The sequence below is a fragment of the Dermacentor andersoni genome, chromosome 1 (genome assembly GCF_023375885.2).
Source record: "Dermacentor andersoni chromosome 1, qqDerAnde1_hic_scaffold, whole genome shotgun sequence".
NCBI lineage: Eukaryota > Metazoa > Arthropoda > Arachnida > Ixodida > Ixodidae > Dermacentor > Dermacentor andersoni.
The window spans coordinates 286,084,072-286,103,046 of record NC_092814.1 but is presented as its reverse complement, the minus strand read 5'-3'; the positions used below and the strand labels follow the sequence as shown (position 1 = coordinate 286,103,046).

Sequence of the window (18,975 nt, the reverse complement as noted above, 5' to 3'; positions counted from 1 at the left end):
CTTTTTCGTGATTGGTGCTATCTGAATGACGATGGGCAAGCTTGATGGAAGGAGTACAGGGTGACGTGTAATAAAATTTGAAGAATATAGGCACAGCCGTACTATTCTGCGGCGTGTTGAAAGACTTGCAAGGTTTGCACGAGATTTTAATTCGGTGACACTAGAATGATACGAGTATTCTGAGAAAATGAATCGGGCTGCAAGGTTCTGTACCGATTCTAGCATTTTATTAAGGTTACTTTGGTGAGGGTCGCTAACAGCGCATGCGTATTGAAGTTTTGGTCTGATTAATGTCTGATAGGCGAGAAGTCGTACAGAAGGCGGTGCTAAATAAAGGTTACGACATAAACACCAAGAACGCAGTTGGCTTCATTAGTAACGTGCCTTATGTGAAGGGACCATGTTAAATCTGACGACAAATTAACACCCAGGTACTTATATGCGCTTACACATGAAATTGCGGAGTTATAGATCAGATAATTTATCGCTGGGTAATATTGCCGACTATGAAAAGAAAGTAGTTATGTTTTATTCGTGTTTAATGGCAGGAACCACTTGTTGCACGTACCAGATTTCGATCTGATGGAGGTCAGACTGAAGTGAGTGAATGTCAGACAGGTTGTAAATTTTTGACGATATAAAACGCAGTCGTCTGCTAAGAGTCTGACCTTCGAATAAATATTACTAGGTAAATCGTTGATATATACTAAGAATAATAGTGGGCCTAGGACCGTTCCCTGAGGCACGCCTGAGAAGACAGGACGTTGGCAGAAGACTGATTATTGGCGTGCACGAATTGCTGGAGATTAGTTAGGAAGTTACAAATCCATTCAAATACAAAGGAATCAAAGTAAAGGCATGAGAGTTAAGAAAGAGGCCTTTATAAGGAATCTTATCAAATGCTTTCTCACAGTCTAAAAAAAGGCCTCGACCGGTATGTTTACGTCAATACTTGAGCTAATGTCATTAATAAACAGTGAAAATTAAGTGTCGCAGATGCCAGCAAGTTGTAAAAGCTTTAAGAGCAGGAAAAGGGACGGCAAGTTCTAACCCTTTCTCCAGTTAGCCTCCCTACCTTTCCCATCTTATTCCTCTTTCTCCCCTTTCTTCAAGAGCAGCTCTATACAAATGTGCAAAGGTGGTGGCATACATTTCGACAGATTTTGACAGAACGAAGTTGATACGAGACTTAGCCACAATACGCTCTCGTTAAAAAAAAATTAAGTTATGGGGTTTTACGTGCCAAAATCACTTTCTGATTATGAGGTACGCCGTAGTGGAGGGCTCCGGAAATTTCGACCACCTGGGGTTCTTTCACGTGCACCTACACGGGTGCACGTTAAAGTACACGGGTGTTTTCGCATTTCGCCCCTATCGAAATGCGGTCGCCGTGGCCGAGATTCGATCCCGCGACCTCGTGCTCAGCAGCCCAACACCATAGCCACTGAGCAACCACGGCGGGTATTAAAATGGTAGCACAATCATTGTGATGCACATGGGTGATCACGGCTTCAGCAGGTACTTGAAGTTGCAAATTCCACTTAGAAATGTGTTTTAGGCATATCTAGTTCAAGTGGTCCCTCAGCGTAGATGGTTTCTGAGTAAACTGCCAAGTAATCTTGTCTGAGCAAGTTCCTGACTTACCCGATGGATGGTTTCAGCATTTGATTAGGAAGAAGTATAACTGGGAACAATCTATATAAAGAACTTATCAACCTTTAAGTTGATAAGACATTTAAGTTGATATAAAGACAATTATCAACCTTTAAGGCATCACAATGGCGTCAATTAAGGGTAGTTCATTAATGTGCCATCATCAATTCTTGCACAGTTTCATTTATTCAAGGCAAGCTAAGAACCTTTGAAACAAAGTTTCGCTCTTTGCTCTAGAACATAGCAGTGTATCAAACCAGCGTAATACATGGCATCGTGTGACACTGGTAGACATAGAGCATACCTAATGTACTTCCAACAATTAACCCTACGTGTACGTATACAGAATTTTATATTTATATTACACGCATTAATGTTAAGACAACAAAGTGAGGACAGACGCTTTTGAAAAATATATGATTTCACGCACATGATTCTCATGACGCTATGCTAGCGAAAAAAAAAAGTCGCCGTTTCGCCCGAAAGGCGAAGCATCGATTGCGATAGCAAATTAGTAGACAGTTACACGAAGTAAGGGTAGCAGTTTTATCGACTGTATAGTCTTATAAACATTTGCTTTCTAAGTACATTAACAAGCATGGCGTCAGGCACGCAGAGGCAAACATGAAGACATCTGACTCGATCGATGATCGCGGAAGCTTGCTGTCAAAGCGCTGGAGTTAGGAAGCGCGGTAGCCGCTGCGAGCAAATTGGCCTTCGTTCTGCATCTCGCTTCAACGCGAACTAGCACAGTGCATACGAAGCTACCATCACCAGGCGCACTTTTTACAGATCACAGATCACTTTGAAGATGAGGACCGCGCGGCCGCGCACTTTGTCCACATCGCAGATCGCTTTCAAAATATATGGGGTCTGAACGGCGCGCCGTATACGCAGCAGCCGCTTGATTTCAAAGGCCCCATCCCTCCCCTCTCCGTGGTGCGCCGCGCGCAACGGAAGACGGCGTGCTTCCTGCCCGCTTTCCTCCCTTGTGCCCACGAGATTCAGCCGCGATCGTCAGCTGACCCTCGCAAGCTTCCACTTGCACATACAGCATACGGCGCGCGGCGACCGTGTGATCCTGCTTAGACTTTACACGGATCATCACGGAAACGGCGACGGCCGAAATGCGCCTGGAGTGTCAGTGTAATTGTTATCGCAGTAAAAATACGATACAGTGGGGCAACTGTCAGTTGGGACACTTCGTGCAAAAACATTCTAACAAGTTAACTGCTTCTGCCTTCGCTCCAAGGCCGCTTTCGGCTTCGGCATTCTGAATCTTGCCCATGACTGTTTTCCACGCCTTTTGCAAACCCATACCGCGTTAGAACTAACTATGCAAGATAAACAGTGTTAATTTCTCCACGTTAGCAGGCACTGAGCAACTGTAACGCTTCAAGTCCTTTGCACAAGTTTCACAATTCTTTGGTCTACAATGCTGTTCCACTAAGAGCTGTAACAGTGATTCTCTCAAAGATACTCACGGTATTGTGATGAGGTGGTGAATTATCACATAAAACAAAGACGTGATTCGCCAGGGAGATATACCGGCTGTCAGGCTGTGTGAGCAAGGCATCAATTTAAAGGGCCCCTGAAACGGTTCGGACAAATTTTGTAGACGCGTAGGGTACAGCTTAAGTAGAACATTCGCACCACAATTTAAGTTAAGCGTTACGTATTAATGGAGCTACAAGCGATTTCAAGTTACCCTCCTCCCTAGCCATGCTTTTCCTCCTCAACTCGTTCGCCGAGCGATCGGGGCTAAGCTCCGCCTTCACTGGTTCTGCGTCACGATGCGACGTCACATCGTCCACTTCCGGTTGTTTTGGAGCCCGCCCCCGCCCGCGCGAAACGTCTCCGCTAGTGGCTTGGCCGTCAACCCCAAGCGAGAGCTATCGAAGCAGCGTGCATTGCGAGCATTCTGTCGTAGCGCCGAACGTGTCTGGTATTCCGGTAATCACACACTAGCAGAACGTTTCGACGGAACGGTGAAGGCATAAACTCAAGCTGATGAAGGAACATTAGCGTAGACGTACGTGAGCTGCCTTATCGGTCTCCAGTGTCCAGCCACCCGTTGGCGCAGAGCTTAACCAGCCAAAGAAAGAGCTAATATTGCTCTAACCAAGTGTAAAACATTTTAAACATTTACAAAAACAACGTGTTAACGATTACACTCCTGCGAAATATTTACACCAGCAGCAAAGAAGAATACATTTTGTTAATGCTACTGTGTGTGGTTGAACTCTATGCCACCAGGTGGCTGCACCGTGCAGACTTTAGACCATTCACATTTGCGCTTCTGTTCATCCCCTGAAACGACACGCAAGGGGACACGGCCAGGCCCTGTACCCTTGTGCTTGCGTTTACCCTAATACCGGACTCGCGAAACGTTATTGCGTTAGTAATCTTCCGGTGTAAAGTGACATCGGCAATCGCGCAAATCCTGGCGCCCATCGAATAGCGGCTGTCCAGTGCGCTGCAGCCAGTCTGCTCGTCTACTGGCTTGCAGAAGGACACGATGTTGCAGCTTGACATATTGCCAGTCGCTACGTTTGCAGTCCACAACGCAACAAAGTCGAATCATAGCGCTCGCGAAAAGACAGACCGACACTGACTGCGGAGCTCACGTCAAAGACAGAGCACGTTGTAACACAAGCAGACGACACTTGCTGTGTGCTGGAAGTGCTTAAGTGTACTGAAAAATTGTTCTTGTGCATTCTCTTTATGTAACTTTCTTTTTATACTCTCTCCCTTTTTTTCTCTTTCTATTCCCCTTTCCCCCACCCCCAGTGTAGGGTAGCAAACCGGATGCTGTTATGGTTGACCTCCCTGCCTTTCCTATCCTTGTTTTCTCTCTATTCTTTTTATAAAAACAAATGAACTAACATTCCAACTATTACAAACATCATTTGTTTACCATAAAGTTGGAAAAATTATCGATCACGCGCCCTGGTCAGCCAATCGGATAGCTCGCCTCACAGACGTCATATGGGCGATTTCCGTCATATGGGTAGGGGCGGCTTAGGATTCCGCCGAGCAGTGTGCTGCGATCGGCAGCGATGTGGATTTTTAAAACCGTATAATAAATTACACGCTTTACACGGAGCACTTAGATGTGTCAATTAATGATCAGAAGGACCTACTCTAACGACTCAGTACGTGTGTAGAAAATCGTCAAAATCGTTTCAGGGTCCCTTTAAGGTCCGCTCGCCGACAGGCACTATTATTGATAGCAGGAGTCACTTCATCGGGCCACATCGTCATTTAAGCTTATGAATTCTGCATAGATTTCAGTGGACTTGACCCGCCGCGGTGGCTTAGCGGCTATGGTGTTGCACTGCTAAGCACTAGTTCACGGGATGAAATTCAAACCGCGGTGACAGCATTTCCATCGGTGCGAACTGCAAGAACGCCCGTGTCCGGTGCATTTCCGGCACGTGAAAGAACTCCAGGCTGTCAAAATTAATCCGGAGTCCCCCACTACGGCGTGCCTCATAATCAGATGGTTGCTATCGTGCGTAAAACCCGCACTTTAATCCAACCTGTTGTGGACTTTTTGTAAATCTGACCAGCTTTGACCAGTCGTGGATTAGATCGCTCGAGTCTCTACGGGGAAATATATCTTTTTTTTTTCTATTATTTTTGGCCATATAGTGACATAATTCACCATTTTCATGTTTTGTGCAATATCAGGCATGCACTGCAAACAGCAGGAAGCGATGAGAGGTGCTGAAAAAGCGATAAAAGAGAATGCAACGCAATCGCTGTTAATTACAAGCACTTCATCGAAGAAACGAACGCATGAAAGTGCAATTCGAAAGCATGCAAGAAATATATGGCATGAGAAAGGCAAATATGGCGCGCGAATGTCCACGCGCAGCCCCAGGAAAATTGCATTTTCTATTGCAGAACAACCTGATGCAGAGAGTTGAGTCCGCGCGCTTTGACACATACTCGAAAGATACGAGAGAAAAAAAGGGGGGGGGGGGGAGATAAGATTGTCTTTGTGGAGAACAGCACCCACTTGGAACGGAACAATATTTTCCCACGCGACGAGCGTGCGCACTTTCGAGTGGCAACGGGAACACGGGCTGCTTGCGCTCGCCGCATTGTACAGCGATGTCGCCCACAGCGCATTAAAGGGCGCTTAAGTCTAGCAAGCCGCAAGCGCCGGGAGGCAAAAAAAGAAATGCCTCTCGAATTTGGCGACATTCGTGTCGGGTTGCACCGCATTCTGAGCAGCATACGTCAGAACACGGCTCCCGCACAGCTCTCGCTTCCGAAGGACCACGCCCCATTACGTACGGAGCGCAGCTTCGCCTGCTCGCAATGTCGTGCGCGTGTGAGAGTCAGAGCGTGCGGCCAGCACCAGCGAGGCGGCCGACGGCTACGTGCTGTAGCGCGTGCTGTTTTAATCGGATTCCGGGGTCATGTTGCGGCTCGCCATTTCTTTCCCTTTTGTCCCCCCAAGCACTCGCCCTCCTCTTCACACTTCCTCTTTAGGTTACCTTCACAACCCCACTCTCCCTTCCCCCCGCTCTCTGCCCCTTCGTTACCTCCTCTCTTTTGGGGAACCCGCTCCGGTGCCGTCTCTTCTGACTCGCAGGGGGAGACACGCTTTACCTAGTGTCGTCGTGGTCGTTCGCGGGCTGACACCGCTCAGAGCTCGGTGACACCCTCGCCTTCCAAAAGAGGACGGTTGGCAAGTCTCTAGAAGCGGGCGGAGGGGTGAACCGTCTCCGACACAGGCTCAGTTGTTGAGGCACAAAGAGAGAGAGAGAGCGGCAGGAGCGCTCGGTCCGCCCTGTTCGGGAGGAAAAAGGGAGGGCAGGGATTTACGAAGCCCTGCCCGCCCATAGCGCCTAGTGATGGCCGCTGCCTTTCTATTGACACCGATGCCCTCATTTTTGCGTCCGGTTTCGTTTGATTACTGCCGAGTACCGCGCTGACTCTCGCACGAAGCTCGAGTGCAGTCGCTCTGCTCCGAGTGAGTGAGAACAGGTTGGGGGACGTGTGGAGGCGTGTGGCTTCTGCCTAAAGAACCGTGGGATTCTGTGTAAAGAGAGCTATAGCTGCGCCAGCTAGCTCTCGGCCGTCGTCTTCGCGCCGCGTGGCGTGAGCAGCGTGTTGGTTCAGCGTGAAATTGAATTTCAATAGCATGCAGAGGACACGAAAGAATTAAAAGTGAGAATGAGGAAGAGAACTACCTTTTCTTTAGAAAAAAGGAACAGGAAATATACCACTCTATCGAATGGGGGGGTCGCTGCTGTACGTCTACTTCGAATTCTTTTATTTGCACCGCACTTCGAACCTCATAGCTTGGCTTCGTACACAGTCTGCTTGGTTGTTCGCTTCGAGTTAAACTTAAAAAAGAAAGGGAAGAACACATCAGGCGCGCGCAAGTTTTTCATGCAAGTCTGGAAATTCTCGCAGGCCCGCACACAGGGCTGAATTCGCACAGTTGTACGGTCGACCGCCTTCGGTAATAATATGTACTGATCAGTTTCTATAGGAACAGTTTCTAGGGATGACTACAATGCATACGCTTGATAAGATATCCGCGCCATGTGACGACAAGGATAATGCGACTTACGGTTCAATCCGACGCGATGAGTAAGCAGGAACCAATGCCCGTATGCGCGAAATTTCTCTTGTACCCAAGTGCCGCCGGTATGGGCACTGCCGCTGCGACCGCCTTGTTCGTGCGCTGGCAACTACATCACTATATGGTGACTGGTGCCACGGCCATGACGAATACAAGCCTAGTGGAGTGTTATTTTTGCTGGAACTGCTTTTTTGAACTTCAAGGCATGTGGAAGAAGAATTGTTGCGTGGTGGGGTGCTCAAATAGCTGAAAAACCTTCCCGGTGACACGATCCTTATCATTTCCCGCGGGACCTCATGGGTGGGAACGACGGCAGCAATCGATCGCCGCATTCGGCGCGGAACTGCTTGTTATCACGCTTTCGTTTGTTATGTCCGTGTTTGTCGCACTCAGTCATGTCTACACTGGTAAGCGACGAAGTTTTCATTACCTAGCGAAGTTTTGGTTCGGTTTGTCCGCTTTGCAGCGTGGCGGGTAAAGATTATTTCGCTTAGGATCTGGATGCCATTTGCCACTCCTGTACAGTTTGCCGCTTCTTACCGTCTTGTTCTTGTTAGGGTGCACGACGGTACTAGTAGTGCATCGCCTTTTTGTGTTAAAGCTGCTGAGGCTTGTAAGGACTGATCTTTGTTGGTTTTATGCGGCCCGTCATATCGCCGCACCAGCTATCACGCAGCTCATGTTTCTGGATTTATTTTACGCGTGTCTTCGCGCGTGTTGAACAGTCGATGTTTGCTTCATGCAGTACTGTTGATCTTACAGCATAGCTGTATATTGTTAGTGTTCCATGCATCTTTCGTGTCCACGCGTCAACAATAGAAAAGGTGAGCGTGGGCCGATCCCAGAGATAGGGCAATGCCGGGCCGACCCGCAGCGGAGGTGAAGCAGGCTTCAAACAATCCGCCTAATAATAATAACAATAATAATAATAATAATAATAATAATAATTATTATTATTATTATTATTATTATTATTATTATTATTATTATTATTTCATCAATTTATGTATATTTTTTTGCTTTGTCTATTACATTCATAGGCACGGTCCTACAAGCCAACTGAGGCTTAGACCGGCCTGCTTGTGTTATTTTGTATATTTTGTGGCAATAAACATCATTATTATTATTATTATTATTATTATTATTATTATTATTATTATTATTATTATTATTATTATTATTAAACAAATCGATGCATTGTTTCAAGTTGATGGGTATGCTGGAATCATTTGTGAACAGCACATGGACTCACGAGCAGGAAGCGTTGTCATATACGCAAAGGACAACATGTATGTACAACCATACACCCTTGACTCGTAAGACGACAATGCCAGCCACTGTGGCGATGTCTGTGCTGCACAAACGAAGGACGAAATTATGGTATCCACTGTGTATATATATCCAGGTACATCGAAGTATGATACAGAGAAGTTCGTCACCACGCACATTGCATGGGTTAGCCTTGATGACAATACCCCTGTGATCATAGTTGGAGACTTCAATGTGGACATTTCAAAACCAGACAAGAAATGTTTCACTGAGCTTGTGCTGGAAGAGTTTGGTTTGAATTGTTGCACCAATCCAAATCACTCAACTATACTTGACAATGGTCGTGTATAGATTTTATTTTGGGCAAGCTTCTGTCCAAGGTTGCAACCACACCGATCAATGTATATCAGAGCAATCACAAAGGTATCGTCACTGCCATTACCAAATGATGGAAATAAATACATGTACCCTTGTCTAACCCTGTGTCATGTGCTACAGCGTCGCTGGTCATCCGCCTTCACGGAGTGGAATGGCTCCTCATTTTTTTTAAGTAAGAGGTTTTCAACTCCCATTGTTTTGAAGGGGCTTAAATCACGCTGCGTTTTATCAGAATTATCACAGGCAGGTGCTTCCTTCACAGCTTTATTCGTTTCATCCAGTCATGGCCCATTAGCGTCGTGTGTGCATGTGCAAGCTCTTGGTGACTTTGAACATTGCGTACTGAAGTGTCCTGAATTTATTGCAGAACGAAAAGAAATTAATAGATGAACTCAAGCGCAAGACTGCACCACACTGGATATTTAGGAGGGAAGTGCTTCGGCTCCTGCTATAATGTTCCTCCGTGATACAGGGTTGGGAAGCGAATGGTGAGTCATATGGGTCGTCGTGGTTCGGTAAACGCGCATCGTATTGCACTGCACGTGGACACGCCTTTCCTGCCTGGTGCGGTTAGTTGTACTGCGAAGTGCCTCAGGCCTTATCGCGGTTGATAGGTATCGTCCAGGCGGAGCAATTTGTTCGCAACTTTTGCAAAGCTAGGTTCGCCTGCATCAAGTAACACTCCTCCCCCTCCTCCTCCCAAATAAGTTTTCGGTATTGTGGTTGCTTGGGAAATGTGTTAGAAAAGAAGTAGCTCAGCGCGAGGATTGCTGCTAGCTGCGGCATATGGCAACGGCGATGTCATTTGTGTTAATCGGTAGCAAGATCCCTGCAACGTGTGCCGGCATCGCACCATGCGGAGTCGTTTGAGATATAAGCCTGTACGAACGACGTGCGCGCACATTATTGAGGTACGTATACCGTATTACAGCAATTGTAGATTTAAAGAAACTGTGGCGGCATCGCATTTTAGTCAACAAAATGAAGCGGCTACTTAACACGATTTCCACTTCATATAACTGAGCTCCGTGTTGCGCTTGTCTGCGGGACACACTCGGCACAAATGCGGACTGAGTTGTCGAAAACTCCGGCGGCGTCGTGTACATATCCGCTCTCACAAAGGCCCGCGCCTTTCCTGCTGTAATAACCACTGGAGTAATGGTCTGGCACCTGAACAAAGATAAATTGCAGCCGCGACCTTCAAACCACCCTTACTTCAAAATGTCGCCTGTTATGGCCACCTAGCACCCGCTAGGTGGCCATCAGTAGCGCCTCTATAGTAATGTACCTTCAGCGCTGGATTAAGGGGGGGGGGGGGGGGGGCTAAGGGGGCTGCAGCCCAGGGCCTCACCTCGGACAGTAGGAGAAGCGGGCCCATTTGTTCTAACCTGCTTAGTATATGGGACCATGGGCAACGGAACTTCGAGCGACATGTATGCAGCGAGAAAACCAGAACGAGCACACGGGGACCCCCGCCTAATGTAACAGCATGCGTTTAGCCTGATCATTTTGGGAGAGCTTGTCGAACTGCAAAAACAGGAATCTCCGCCACCCCGGCGGGGCCTTCTTTCTTACGAAGCGAGGTGCGTTTGCTTGGAAGAGTTTTCGTGGTTTCCTGTCAGTCCGTCTGTCCAGTCAACACCCTCTAGAGTGCTGTCTGGAGAGGAGGGGCAAGGGGGAAACACCTAAACCTTGCAATGTGGGATGAGGACCTAAATTTCCCTTGCACCCCGTCACCATCACGCCACCTTCCGCCTCTCAAATAGTTCCGCCGCTGTCCTTCTCATAAAAAGGATGTGCTGCAGTACCCAACAGTGTCTCCCATTCGACCTTTTTTACCGTGATGGTAATTTGGGCAGGGGAGGATGAGTCCGATAGCAGATGATGATGAGTCTGATAGCAGATGATGATGAGTCTGATGGCAGAGTCTAGGCATAAAAGGAAAGAAGTCGTCACACGTGCTTTTGTCCGCGTGCCGTGGGGCATGGAATGTTCACTGTTCGGGCTAGGGTTGTGGAAGAGTGAAGGGGGAAGTTGGAGAGCTCGACACAGAGGCCTGTCTCCAGGGCCCATTCTTGCCTAGTCGCTGCGCAGCCACGCGCGCGCTCGACGGAAAAAGTAGGTCAGACTGGCCGCCGAACTTTCCAGGAAGAAGTAGAAAAAGATGACTCAGAGGCGACGGAGGGCGCGTAACTTCGCCCGCGCTTGGAGTCGCCCTCTCACCTTCGTTATAGTGCTCGGCGTCGACGGGGCGAAAGAAAAATCGAGAACCTCCCAGAACAGACGATTGCTCCGAGCCAATAGGAAGACGAGACCGGAACGGGAGAAGGAGTGAGTTTGCACGGAGAAGGAGGGAATTTGTACAAGGAACTCTATGCGTATGTGAACGCCTGCTTTGGCGCTAGTAACAGACAGACGCGGCGCGCGTCTATAAAAGAAAATTGATCGCGGGCTGCGATTCAGCCTCGAGCCGCCGGTTAAGCTTGAATAAGCCCGCCCGCTGAGGAGCTCCCGGGGGACGCACCACTCTCGGCCAGCCACGGACCATCCAGGCAGCGTGCGCCGGTCATCGGGACGGCCACCGTTGGACACCTGCGGTCGCGTCGGAGAGACGAAGTTTCCGGTGAACAATTAGCATCCATTCATCCGAAAATGCTCGGTCGGAAGCATCAAAGTGGTGCGTCTAAACGAAAAGCGAAGTTAGAAAGAGAAGAGCGTGAAAAGAAGCTACCAAAGATGACAAAGTACCTACTGAATGTAGCTTCCGCGGAGCAGTATGATCGCTCTACCCAGAGTCCGTGTCAAACTCCCAATAGTGCCGACTGTGCTTCTGTGGAGGACTTGTCAACTCCATCACCACGGTTTCCTGGCAAGAAGCAAGGTATGACTCATTTGGTTGTCTAGATCCTGCGAAAACGGTGTCAACCTCGGTCGTCCATATTTTTGAGCAACCGACGCTAATGGTGTATCCACACGACGGACGGCTCCGCGCAAATCTGTGCCGCGGACGCTTATTCCGCCGCCCGTCCGGCTGCGAAGCGCATCCAGACGACGGACGGACTGAGTAGACGACCGCGCCGGAAAAATAAAGATGGCGGCTATGCCCGAAGTGACAGCCGTCCGCCTCGAACTTGTCAAGTCGTCGTCGTCAACTGTGTGGCCCGTAACTTTCAAACTTAGGATTGTATTTGGTTTAAATCTGTGTCCAGAAGCTTCGACAGCAATGTATTCGTGATGAGTGGACACCGTTTCTGAAAGCGATACTCAGATTCTCGGCGTGTAGGCTTAGAGTGGCTGTATTGGCTGAACATGGCCTCGAAGATGTTGCGGCGGCCCGAGCGGATCTCAGTGGCCGTAAGTTAATATAATTGCTTGTTTCTACTCACTCTAGATGGCGCCATCGGTGTAACAAAGACTTTGTCATAGGTGTTTTCACTCTGAATGAAAATGGATATCGAAAAGAAACGACGGTTGGCCGCAATGGCTGTTGTTTTGTCCGAATTGGACACGAATGGTGTCAGCAGCGATGAAGCTGTTTCAGAAAGATCCCAAAGCCGCGCTTGTTGCCAGACTGTAGAGCATGCTAGGCTAAATCCGCAGCATTCGACCCCCAAAATCCGGATGCGAAAAATAGCTCGGCATTTTCCGTCCGTGGGGGTCGCGGACGACGCGCGGACGGCACAAATCCGTGACGCGTAGTCACGTGATGCGCAGTCCGTCGCGAAAAAGACGGATTTCGTCCGTCCTGTGGATCCACCATAACCGAGCCCTGTCCTGTTCCTGAGTCAGCAACATCTATGCTACTCGGCTGGGCCCCTGCCATAGAGCTCCAGGTGTCAGGTCCGCCACGCCCGATTTCTACTACTACTGATCTACAGGTGCCAAACCTCCCCGATGAGCCTCCTTCTACTGACGAGCGCCAGAAAGCAACACTCCAAGAACCGACTCACTTGTTTCCTGTTAGTTTGGCTTCAAATAATCATGTTCTCCCCCACAAAGGGTGCCTCGAGAGGACGAATGAGACGGCTTCTCGTTGCGGCAACAGAGAAGTACAGACACCCCCGCAGGAAGAGGTAGGTTGCGAGATTCTCCGAAGTGACCCTGCTAAGTGGCCGGACGTTATTACTGACAGCTTTCGGAGTGTATGCCTTGAGAAAGGGCCATTGTATTTTCAAAATCGGGCAGAAAATTTTCCGTCTTCCCAAAGACAATACAAAACTCAGAAACGCTATAAGATGAGGCGCTAAATGTCGCCTCATCTTTTCGTGCGAAAGGCTGTAAATGGGGAGGCGTACGAGCGACACTGGTTAACGTACTCGGAGTCCAAAGGTTCCGTTTACTGTTTCATGTGGAAACTATTTTCGATTTCAAGCAACCCCAGTGCTTTCACCACGCACGGCTTTTCTGATTGGAAAAGAGCAGAAGAAAAGGTTTGCGCACGTGAAAATAGCGTTGAGCACCGGAACTACGTGGCAGCATGGCTCGCCCGCTCTAATTCGAGCAGCACATTTGACGAGGAGCTGGTTAAGCATCTTGTCACTGAGACCTCTTACTAGACAGAGGTGTTTAAGAACGTAGTCGTTGTAGTTAAGCTTCTAGCTGAGCGCAACCTAGCGTTTAGGGGGCAGTGAGGAGATTTTTGCTTCACCGAGAAATGGAAATTATATGCGAGTGCTTGAGGCCATTGCTAAGTTTAATCCCTTTCTAGAGGAGCACATCAAACGCTACCAGAACAAAGGAAAAGGTCACCCATCGTATCTGTCAAAAACCATTTGTGATGAATTTATCGAGAATGTGGCAAAGGGTGTCAAGGAATGTTTCGTTGACGAAGTGAAACGCGCAAAATACTTCTCTTGTTGATTCGACTCCAGACCTTACTCACGTTGATCAGCTGTCAGTTGTTTTACGATACTATTTAAATGGGAAAGTGTACGAACACTTTCTTGGATTTGTTCCAATTGAACCGCATACCGGCTTGTATCTTTTCGCTACCGTGATGTCCCTCTTGACGACCAATGGCATCTCAATTGATGATTGTAGGGGCCAAGCTTATAATAATGCGAGTAATATGTCAGGAAAATACAAAGGACTGCAAGCTCAATTCAAACACCTGAACAAATTAACAGTCTACGCCCCGTGTGCTGGTCATTCACTGAACTTAGTTGGCGCGTGTAGCGTTGACAGTTGCCTTGAGGCAGTCAAATTTTTCACTGTAATTCAGAGACTGTATGTGTTCTTTGCTGCCTCACCTAAGCGCTAGAGGTATCTTTTGGACAGCATGGGCGGAACTGGCCAGGAGCTTGTTTTGAAAAGTCTCTCTTAGACCAGGTGGTAAAGACACGCTGAATCATGTAAGGTCCTTCTGAAAAATTACAATGCAGTCTTGTGTTGCCTTGAAGCTATATCGAAGAACGAGGAAGAAAGCGGTGACACTAGGAACGAAGCGCACTCTCTCTTCAAGAAAATGACAAAACTAGAGACTGCATTCATGGCAATTTTCTGGAGCGAAATCTTTGAGCGCTTTGACAAAACAAGCGTAGCACTTCAGAAACCAGGCCTAGACATTTCAACTGCTGTAGACCGGCTGAGCTCTCTAGAAGGCTTTGTTAATTCTTTGCGACCTGTCTTTGATACCTTCGAAGATAGAGCACGCGCGCTAAGTACCAAACACTGTTATCAGGCTGAGGGCAAACATATCGTCTTGAGTAAGCACCCGGACGGAAAAATCGATAGTGCGCTACAAGGTAGAAAAAAGTTTATCGTAGAGACCTACAATGTTGTACTTGGCAGTCTAGGCTCTGCTTTGCGAGTGCGAAAGGCTGCCTACACTGAACTCTGCGAAAGGTTCAGATTCTTAAAAGTGCTGACAAAAGTTGGGAGCGAGGCCTCTCTGGCACAGCAGGCTCAGAAGTTGGTGAAAACCTACAAAAATGATTCGGAGCCAGCATTTTCCGCTGAAATCGTTCACTTTACGAACTTTCTGCACTGTTCTGTGTGCCAGGACACGAGTCCTCTGGGAATAATGAAGTTGCTGCACGAAACAAAACTTATTGATGTGTTTCCGAACCTTTCTATTGCTTTGTGAATGTACTTAAGCATACCCGTGGCAAACTGTGAGACCGAAGGATCGTTTTCCAAGTTGTCGCTGATAAAAAATCGCCTTCGTTCGAGCCTCCTTGACGACAAGGTGAACTCGCTTGCTATCATGCCCACTGAAAGTAACCTCCTCCGCGATCTATGCTTCGAACAGACTATATCTGACTTCGCCAAAGCGAAGGTGCGAAAGATGCAATTTTAAAAGAGGACTGTTTGCGCTGTACATGAATAGTTCCAATAAGTTCATTGTGTCGCCTCCCAGCCTCCACGTTGCGCATGAAACGCTGAGCAGTGTAATTCAAGATATGCAAATCTTCGTTGTTCGTCTCTTGTTTGTTCTTCTTGTGATATTTAGCGTGCTTATAAAGAACTGTATTTTTGTTGTTTTTGATAGTGCCACGTTTATTTGGTGTCGTCCTTGCTTGTCTTACCTTTAACGAAAATATTTTCATATAATGTTTTGCAATTACAGTTGGCAAGTTTCATCTGTATTCTAGTGCATTTTATGGTGTTTGCATTGCCTTAAGTATTGTATATATCTATTGCATATTTATAGAGTAACGTGTATAACGATTACTGCAGTCTGATGCTTGAATTTTAATAAAGAATGTTTTGGATACAACCATTCGTCTCCTCACGGGATTAAACTTAGTGATGCAAACAAAGCCTAGCTGCAGAAGGATCGACATCTGAGCTGTGTAGTCTTTTTTACGTTCTTGTTCGTCTTGAATGCACAAAACTTTTCCTTAAAGCCTAGCTTTTGCTGAAAACAGACTGCAGATTAATCACAAAGTGAACATATGTGTTGGTGTTTACACCAGCACAAATTTCGAGCAAGTTTTGTTGTTTTCCTTATAATAATAACAATAATAATAATCCCGTTGATCGCACTTCATTCTTTTTAATTTGGTGGAATTAAAATTAAAAATGGAATATTTCCAGTAGCGTAGCAGGCGACACCGGGGGGGGGGGGGGGGGGGGAGGGTCAGTATAAGGAAAGGGGGCCTGCATGCGCATTAGCTCAGGGCCCCCATTTTTCTTAATCCGGCCTGAGTTCCTTGATAATTTGAAAGTACTGCCACTCTTTGAACTCTGCCGCCGCCGCGCGACCTCCTCGCCTTTTCCTCGCACCCTTTCGCGTCCCCCCCGCCGCTGCACCCGTTTTTCTGCACGACGATTGGTCTCTCTGCCGTTGCCCTTGGAAACGTGCGGATCTTGCGTTTTGCTAGTGTTTTTTTTTTTCGTCTGCGCCATTTTTCTCCTCAGCTCGACTGGCTCGGCGCTTTAGCTCAGTGTAGCGAACGTTGTACGCTGTGTTTCCTGCTCTCTGTGCTAGCGCTCTGCCGTGCTGTTGGGCATATAACTGCAGCAAGAAACCTGAAGATGGTTATGTAATATTTATGATACCACAAGGAGTGCGTAACGGCTTCCGCAGGATGCATTGGCTGCATAAAATTGGCCGAAAGAACTTTATTCCGACAAAGAACAATATTGTTAGGGAGGTGAGGCGTCTTATTGCTCGTATCAAAGGATCCTCTAATGCTGCATTTCTTTAGTTCTCCCGGCCTGCTCGCCAGCGTTTTTGCTGCAGCAATTTGTACGTTGCATAAAAATGGGGTTGTCCTCAGTATGCTTGATATTCCGGTGGGACTGTATCACCTCGCACGTCGCCAACTCTTGTTATTCAGTCAGAAATGCAGCGCTGTAAGTTGTTTCCCGCCGTGAAGAATCCTGAGTGATGATACAGCCTTTCGATCGCACTTTTTCGTTATTGTTAGGATACGTTGCCTGTTTTACTGAAAATCGAAATAGCGGCTTGTAGAGGAGCTTCTTTTCAGCTTACGTCGTTGTATGCGTGAGTCATACAATGAATGCAGGTCCCGAAAAAATTTGCGTCAGGTATACCCTGGTATACCCACAGGTGATGAGCGCTAGCTAGTCAACATTGCGTTTTTTTTTTAAGTTTTAAGGCGAAAGCCTTCAGATCTCTGTTTCAAGGTCGCGTTGTAAACAGAAAATATCACGTGACCCAAGAAGGCCAGAAGCGACCCAAAGCATGTCTAGCCGTGTATAAGAGGTTATTGAATAGCCAAGTTAATTGATCATTTATGATGGATTTAATTAAGGCGGATTAGGGAGGATTAAGGTTGATTAGGTTGTTTTAAAGTGGATTAAGGCGGATTAAGGTGTATTAAGAGGGGTTAAGGTGGATGGAGGAAGATTAAGGTAAATTAAGGGGATTAAGGTGGATTAGGGTGTATAAAGAAGGATTAAGGTTCATTAACAATGATTAAGGCGCATAAAAGAGAATTAGGGTGGATTAAGGTGGATGAAAGGATTAAGGTCGATTAGGGTGAATTAAGATGAATTAGGGTTGGTGAAGAAATAAGACGGATTAGGGGGATTAAGGAGAATTAAGGTGGAATAGGGTGGATGAAGGGTGGTGAAGGTAGATTAAGGTGAATTACAGTAGGCTTTACAAGACTTTTGCATTCGCGTCTCTTAGGCGATACCTAAGGACACCTTGGATTTTTGGAATTTGCTTTGAACTGCACTTCCATGCACACATGAGTGGGCGACGATTGTTATTTGGTTTTCTCATGAATACAGACAATGTGCAGGGGGTGTTCACATGATCGCGCACGATTGCTGTTGATATCGACATCTAGGCGGAGGCCGAGAATCTTCGCTTTAATAGCGGGTGTTTTAAAACCACCTTTCTGTGGTTTTGTTCTGTGGGGAAACTTTTTCTACTGATTTAACATGAGCCGAAATCATTTCATCAATGCGCTTTGATTACGAAGGTTGAGCAATCAATCGTGATTCTGGTCATGAAGTAGTAATGCAAGAAAGATTCTGCAGGCAATAACGTTTAGCATCGCAACGTATTTCATCCAATTCCACGATAATTCACCTTCATCCTCTTTCATGCACCTTAATCCGGCCTAATCCCCCTTAATGCACCTTAATCCACCTTCATCGACCTTCATTCTCCTTAAAACACCTTATTCCTCCTTAATACGCCTTAATCCATATTAATGCAATCACTTATCAATCATTAATTACCTTTGCTAATCAGTAATCATCTCTTATACACGTCTGGACATGCTGTCATTCGCTTCCGGCATTCCTTGGGTTGCGTGATATTTTGAATACCTCACAACGCGACCTTGAAACAGAGGTCTAAGGCTTTGGCTCAATAAGCCACACGCAGAGAGATGTGCCACAAGCAATACTAGTTCAAGCGCACAAATAAAGCATCTCATCTTGTGGCAGAAAAATTGTCTGCAGTTCGAGCTCGCCTCAAAGCTCCTTTTACATCAGTACGCCCCGTTCATACGGCTTTAGGAAAAAACCAACCTCCTCATAAACGTTGCCTTGAGCATTATCGATGCGGTTATCAGCGTTTCTCAAAATTTTCAACACCACTGGGCCCTGCAACTGGCCCCAAACAACGCGCCTCCACAGAATGCTGCGGCTCGTCGGCGGGAGCCAAGGAGAAAAGGCGAGGAGAATCTAGGAGGAAAGCGCCGCGGGAAGGAGAGTGTCGCTACTTTCAAATTATCAAGGGGTTTTACTCTATAGGGGTACACTATAGCGGAGTACACAGCTCTGCGGAGCTGAACAACAAATGAGAGCTTAGGTGGTGCACATGCGCGGCTGTGAGAAGCCAGTGAGTGAGGAGCTCGCGCATGTCCGCCCTCTTTCAGAAGTAAGGATATTTGCGAGACGGGAGTTGACTCCGGGCCGTGTAGTGCGGTGCTGCTGTTACAACAAAGCATTCGTAGCTTCACGTCCTTGGAAGGACCGGCTATCCTGACGTAACATATCTTTGGATGTTTGAGCAATAAATTGGAGAAACAGTATATTCTCTGCAGTCTATCCTGCTCATTTGCTCAATGAATATATCATATCACTGATGAAGGGCTGACGTGCCTGCTTGAAGCTTGCCGGTAAAACTAGCTAGAAGTAGA

At 47.2% G+C, this 18,975-nt stretch overlaps 1 protein-coding gene and 1 pseudogene across 1 annotated transcript in view; one reads left to right on the top strand and one right to left on the bottom strand.

Annotated features, from left to right (window-relative positions):
* LOC126547794 (uncharacterized) overlaps positions 1 to 18,975 on the top strand; it is a 100,686-nt gene that overhangs the window by 22,293 nt on the left and 59,418 nt on the right. The gene's annotated exons all lie outside the window — the stretch shown is intronic.
* On the bottom strand, positions 8,084 to 8,221 carry LOC126548696 (U2 spliceosomal RNA; annotated as a pseudogene).